This window comes from Rhea pennata, chromosome Z (genome assembly GCF_028389875.1).
Source record: "Rhea pennata isolate bPtePen1 chromosome Z, bPtePen1.pri, whole genome shotgun sequence".
NCBI lineage: Eukaryota > Metazoa > Chordata > Aves > Rheiformes > Rheidae > Rhea > Rhea pennata.
The window spans coordinates 18,805,758-18,813,265 of record NC_084702.1 but is presented as its reverse complement, the minus strand read 5'-3'; positions in this window follow the sequence as shown (position 1 = coordinate 18,813,265).

Below are 7,508 nucleotides of genomic sequence, written 5' to 3'. Positions count from 1 at the left end.
CAACCCCTTGAGGTCATTAAAATATTGATTAACTTGATTTCTTGTTTCCACTTCATCCGTATAAATATACATCTGTGAAAAGTCATTCACCAGCAAAGCATACTTTAGTTAGTATCTGCTTTAGGTTGGAGAGAAAAGAAAGGATGGCATGGCTTTGTGGAAGTTCGCTTACGTTAAAAAAGAGAAAGTCGATGTCAATATCTTGAGCGTACGCTCCATCCAAGTTCAGTGGACCGAGCGAGGGTGCTCAGAGGGCAGAGCTAAGGCATCTAGACGGCCTGGCACTCCTGACAGCGAGGCACTGCCCAGCCGGCCCGTGCCAGCCCTCACCCATGCAATAGTTTAGCAAAGAAAAACAACCCTGTAACACAGACCAGCCTGGAGCTATCAGCGATGGTGATCTGCGAATAGGTGTTGAAGGAGATAATCCCCCCCCCCCGTTGCGTGGCTCCTAACAACGAGCAGTTTAAGGACTTCCTGAGCTGGAGGTTTCACAAAGACAGTAATGCTTCTATATCACGACAGAGTGATGAATTCATCGCCTTATCCTTCAATTTGTGGTGGAAAATACCTTTGCTTCTATAATGTTCTTTGGCAATGAGTTCCACTGCTGCTTTACACTTTTTCTAATACAACAAGCCTTCTTGTTTGCTCTGAAGTTGCTCCTTGACGGTTTCAGTGGATGATCTCTCACCAGCTATTTCTGAAAAAAAATGCACTCTGCCTTTACCAGTTGCTTCAACTAAAGGAGATTTGCTTGTTTTAAAGATATTTAACAGTATTCTTCATGCCTAAAATTATATAATTTTTTAAATGTTTTTCTTTTCACATGGATCATATAAAAGATCCTATATCGTGCATTTCCAGAAATCCCTACAGAAAGATTAATATTTGACACAAAAAGCAGCAATGAGCAGAGGAAAAGTAGGTCAGATAGGATATATTCTAACTGCTTAGCTAGATTTTCTGAGGATCTTGTCTTCTAATTTTGTCAGACCTCTTTGTGGAGTTTGCACAAATGATGAGTATCAAAATCCTAATTAGGGTTAGCTCACAAGGATTGTTAGTTGATGATGAAGGGAAAAAGTCTGGAAATCCTGAGAGTGCAAAAAGCTGTTAAAACCTGACCATTCTTATCGAATTATTTTTTCATGTAAAAATACCTGCTTAAAAATAGCACCTTTACAAAAAAAAAAAAAAAAAAAAAAAAAAAAAGAAAGAAAGAAAGAAAGAAAAGGAAAAAAAAAAAAGAAAAAGAAAAAAGAAAAAAAGAGAAAAAAGAAAAAAAAACTTTCTATATTATTGTTTGCCTACTTGAGCTACTTTGAGAATTTATGTAGATAATTCTTATCCTCAGAGATTAAGGGTTGGAGGAGTGGTTTAAGAAGCATTTTTACTTAAAATTTGGAAATAGATGGGCAAGAGATGAACAGTCAGAGCCTTTTGTGGTATATTCTCAGTCATTATTGATCCAAGCAGTTCAGTGGCTGAAATGAAATGACTTGGACACTTTTATTCCTGTTCCACAGTCAGTGATTAAGCTTGCAAAGCCACAAAAATGTGTTTAAATCATGTTCTGTTAAACAGTCCAGTTTACACTGAACACACTAATGTATACAATGAAGCAAATAGAAACATTACATCTCACTTTTACCAAAAAATATCTTACACTGCTATCAATATACGGGAGAAAACCCTAGCATATCTTTGACATATGGTGTAAATCACATCTTTGATAGGAAGTGCTTTTATTGAGCAAAATTAGTAGTAATAGCTACGACATTACAAAAAATGTTATGTGAGTGATAAATGAATGTATAGAAGCAGAAACAAATTAATATTCGCCTCCCCCTAGGGATATAAGTGCTTGGGTAGGGTTATCATTAAATTCCATAGTGTTCACTATGTATATTCAAAGATCAAAAGATACATAAATGGGGAATTCCTCTGAACACTGGATCACAAATTTTTGTTGTTATTTATATTTTATAATACATATGGCATCAAGATGACTTAAATCCATTTAGCATAACTTGAGTATATCACAACATTATGAAACAAAAAATAAAGATATAAATAATAATAAAAAAAACTTCTATAAACTTTAAGAATGTGGTAGACATAGATATTTATAGTATAATATTGCCTGATAGTATCATATTGTGGTTGATAAAGAATTGGAGTAAATCCAGATCTTCCATTTCTGTTCCACCCCTCCCAGCCTAAATTTTTACTTCTGCTTGGTGCACGTTTACACAGGTATCTATGCTGTGAGTGTCACCCATCTGATCCATGAGAGATGCTATCACTGTATAGATAATTTTGTTACTTATCTCAGCTTCCTTTCCCAGCTCTGTAGAGAAGACCTCTGCTCTCAGCACTAGAGTGCGAGGTTCAGTCCCCAGCAGGGCTGAGACCACGGCTGCCCTGCGGGTGCTACTACAAAACGGGAAACGGGCCAGGACTTGCTCCACTTACGACGGCCGACAGTGCCTGTACCCTGCCCTTGCCCAAGCTGATCATGGGGCATTTCACATGAACATCCTTTGTTTAAGGTATAAGCCATAATTTTGACACTTCTACTCTCACACCCAGAATGATATCCCCTCCCAGCCTTCCAGCCTGGCTAGTCACAGTCTAGTTATTATTTTGTTCTAGTTTAGCCTTCTTATAAGCACAAAGAGTATTTGGGATCTCCGTGTGGGGGTTAAAATTAATTTTCCACAAAGTTATATGGATTTTTACCCCCAAACTTTTTTTTCTGAGATCTCTTAACTTGCATAATGAGGACTCCATATACCAGTTTTCCAGTGGAGGATTTGTATTCCAGCCTACTACTGTAGTTAATTGGTGTCATTTATATATCCACAAACACATTAGTGGGGGAATAAAAATGAGATTCAACTAGTTACTGCACAGCTCCACATAGAGCCACGTTTATGGGCTTGAATAGAAATGGGGAAGATGAGCAATTCTGATAGGATCCACTATGACACTTCCCTTCCTTAGTGAGTTAGTCTATACAGCACAGATGAGTAACTTTTCCCTTTTTATTATTTTTTAATGAAAACATAATACACACAAGAAAGAAATAGATTCAATAGCTAGATTCAGAAGGATTCATTAGGAACAGAAGTAGTCTGACATGAGCATCTCCGGTTTAACTTGATAGGCCTTTGAGTGGATGTTTTCTTTCCAGTATTCCTGTGTACAAAGTTCAAAATTATCTTTTAGAAAGTTCAGAAAGGTAAAGCTTGTTTGTTTGTTTGTAGGAAGAGGAAATTTTATCATAATAGGTATAGTCTCACCACTTCTTTTACAGATGCCATATTTAGCTTTTTTATGTTAATGTGGAGCAAAAAAGATTCCATTTCATCTGAGAAAAATCTCTAATTATATATATATGTATGTATGTATGTATGTATTTTTTTAAGAGAGCTCAGAATTGTCTTTGTTTTGAAGTTGTACAGAGTTACTGACCAAAAAGTACTTGAAATTTTGTAAACACAGCAGATTTCTAAGCCCTTGGAGTTTAAGAGGGATGATGAAATATTTTCTTCTTTCTTGGCAGTGACAGTTCTATGTCTTTTTCAAGTAGAACCAACAAGTCGGCCTGGCATATTTTCATCTTCAAGTCACAACATTTACCAGAAACAAGCAACAAGACCCTCAAATTACATTTATACTGAAGTAGCAAGGTAAGTGTAATCTAACTGTCAAAGGAATTGTGCACTAAAGTGCTCCAGCTACTGCATACTCAGCCCAGGTATAATTTGTCTTGACTAGATTTAAACCATAATAGGAGAACCATGATAGAAACAGAAAAAGTCAGTACTAACAGCCCTAAATACACCTAATATGAGACAACTATCTACAAGTTGTAATGTAGATTTTGTTACAATGACAAAGGCAAGTGCCTGAAGTGTGAATCTGTGATTATGTACATTTTTTTCACTCCATTGTAAATCTTGTATTGCATCTACAGCACATGTATAACATAGAAACAATGATTAGTTTCTGTGGACACATTGTACAAGGAATTTAATAGAATTCTTTCCAATGTTTACATTCAAGGAAGCATGCTACCTTTCTTTAGGTCTCTGACATTTAGAGAACAGTTTGCAGAATTGTTTCAGATATCTGCATTTTCAAATCTTGTAATATTTCCTTCTAACCTTTTGTGTGTCTGTAATGCTATGTAATGAGGAGTGTAGTGATTTATACTTCTGTCAATCTTTATTTACACCACAGATAAGGAAATACATTTTTTTAGGAATGATAAGATTTAGAAATGTGCATTAAAATATACTGAAGTACAGAGGGATATTTTGCTAGGATATAGCTTTATAATTTTTTTCTTTTTTTTTTTTTTACTAAAGATAATTCCTAATTCTATGTCAGAAGAATTTAAGTATATCACTACAGAAAAATACATGTTATTATCTATTATCTATTATTGTTAGCATCATATATACTATAATCTTTTAAAAAATAATGCTGGTTCTGGGATGACAAGGCAGTATGGGTGACAACAGCATCTGATGCACTAAACAAAACTTGCAAAGTACTATTCTTAGGTTATAACTTACAAACTGAAGAGCACTCCAAATAAACTGAAGTTCGTGACTGGGAAGTTTTGCACTTCATGAGAGAGAAGACTGAGAGACTTCATCTGCTACACTCTTCAGGTGACATATGATTGTGTTTTCTTACAGTAAATGTCATCAGGAAGGAAAGCATAAAACTTACATGCATGTAAGGGAAAACTAGTATCTAATAAACAAAGATACTATGCTACATCCCATCCCCCTTTCCTGAAACATCTATGGACATATATGTAATTCTGGATCCAGCTATCTCCCCTCTAATCCTGCTAGGTATACAGCTCTGTCATCACTTTTGTCGGTCGCTGTCTTTAAAACCTGAGTGCTAGCACTAAACGGAAGCAGCATTGCCCTGAGGAGACTGAGAGGATTGCAGGCAGAGTCCCTGTCCTGAGTAGGAAGCACAGATGTGGTAGGCAAGAATGCCTGTCTTCTCCTTAAGTAAGCACACAGACAAGTACCTGCTTAAAAAAAACAAAAAGGAAAGAAAGAAAAAAATAAATAAAATAAAGGCTCCAAAATGGCTTTATAAAAATTAAGGACATTATTGAAGTTCTACTTTTAATTTCCTAAATTTTAAATAAATTAGTAACATCCAGTAAAACATCCAGTAGAGAAGATAATTACTTGATTGTCAAATGGAATAACAACAGTTTTCCCTGCAGTGAAATCTCTACCACTGTAATTAGGTTATGTCACGCTTTACCCAGAAGGGAATATTAAAAACACAAGACCAGCCAGTTCTATCCGCTGTATTTTTCTATTTATAGCTGAGTGCTAAATTGCTGCCTTCATGATGCAGCAAAGACATCAATAACAGAACAACAGCTCTTCTGTTGCTCGATTAAGTTTGCTACATGGATATTAATGTAAATATGGGTCTTGTAAGAGAATTCTGTTGACTAATCACTTGTAGTGTAATAAAAATTATATGAATGAAAAATTCTAAAATAAAAAATCACAAAAAGAGGTATATATAAACAGGGCAAAATAAATAGCAATAGTGATACAACACGTATATGAACAGATTGAATGAAATGAGTGAACTCTATTTCTTCTTTTCTCTTTTTGCATTTCTCTTTCCCTTAGTTAAACATCTATGACATTAAAAAAAATTATATCCAATACTTACTAACTGTTGGATTATAGCCTTATGTGATATAAGGAATTACCTGCAACCTACGAGTATTGAGAATATTATTTCTGTTCAATTTATCAGCAATTTGTTTGTGTTCATATATATATATATGTATGTATGTATGTATGTGTATATATATATATATATAAAGTATTATTACTAACCAATGTGAATCTTGTTTGGTTTTCTAGGCAGATTTGATTAACGGGGAAACTGGATGCTTATGTACCAAACACAAAATCATGTTATGCTTTTTTTTTTTTTTTTTTTGGTTAGAAAATCAGATTGTATTGCTACGTAAATCACTTAATGGAGAAAAAGCGCAAAAACCAAAATGGGCTTGCAAAGTCTTCATTTAGTTGGATGAATCTCAAAATGTTTGACAGTCATAATATAGAAAAGAGCAGTAGCTTCAACTTCTCTGATATAAAAGGAACAATTAGGAATGTCAGCAATCAGAGATCTGAGCTTTCCTATCAAAATTAGTTTACTTTGTAAAATAAATTATAAAAAAGAACAGGTACAGGGGTGAACTCAGGAGAAGAAATGATGGGAAAAAAAGTTATTTTATAAAGTTTTTGTTCTGTTTTGTTTTCTCTTTTCCTAACAGATTTTTTCAGAGTGACCTGGGAGCAAACCCTACCAAGCAACAGCAGACCAATGGAAAGATGAGAATGGATTCGTAGTGAGGTGTATTTTGTATCTGACCTACAGTCTGTGTATTGAGGCTCCTTGACTCAATGGAGAGCTGCTTCAAAATGACTTACTCGTTTAAGGTTACTAGGTTACTATATTTAATGAAACAACATGGTATTGTGAAAAGCAGGAGGTGATAATGCACATAACGTGCTTAGCAGCTGATTCATCAATAAGGCTGGTCATTTGGGATGACTGGAACAATGCCAGTGACAAATAGAAATGCTGTATAAAGGTGCTTTTTTGGAGGGCGTGAAGGTTTTGGAGGTGAGGGGATATTTTGCTTTTTTGAAAATGACGGAAATCAATCTACTTTTCTATGTACTTGTACTGGATTGGTGAGACATCACTAAGCGGGCAGATATCACCTTCACTCTGCTCTCTAAAACAGAGACTATGTGATGTAATAATGCAAAAATTGAATAGAATTTCTGATTAATGGACTGGCAGTGAGTAATATATGTATTGAAATTGAGTATCATATTATTACTCGTGTTCTGTTGCCATTGCTGTGCTTCTCTCTTCTCTTCCTGCTGTGAAGCCCATCCTTGTATGACTTTCAAACCCATTGAGTGAGAAGGTTTCTGCAGCATTGTATCTCATTTTAATAAAGAGTTGACTTCACGTAAGTTTTACTTGTATAGATGCCTAACATCTGTTCAGCAGCTAACGATTTTTTTAGCTTTTTTTTTTTTTAATTAAGGAAAGAGGACATAGGTAATTATCTATTCTTAATGATCTATCAAAGTGGGAATTGATCACCAGGTAGCTCTACAGTAAAACACAGCAACTGCTTAACAGCTCCTAAAAGAGCTCTACAGTATGCAGTAGACACTATTGTGTTGGATAGTTCAGTTATAGCAGAGGAAAGCAGAGGGGATATTCCATTCCTACATTTAGTTAGGACAACATGTTAGGATAACGTGACTGATTTTTCTTTTTTTTCTGTGTGTGTGTGTGTGTGTGTGTGTGTGTGTGTGTGTGTGAAAACAGTTCTGAGGATTTTTTCCTTGTCATGAATAAGCAAAAAGCCAGTTTTATACAGTGTTCAAAAGACAGCCTCTTTGTGC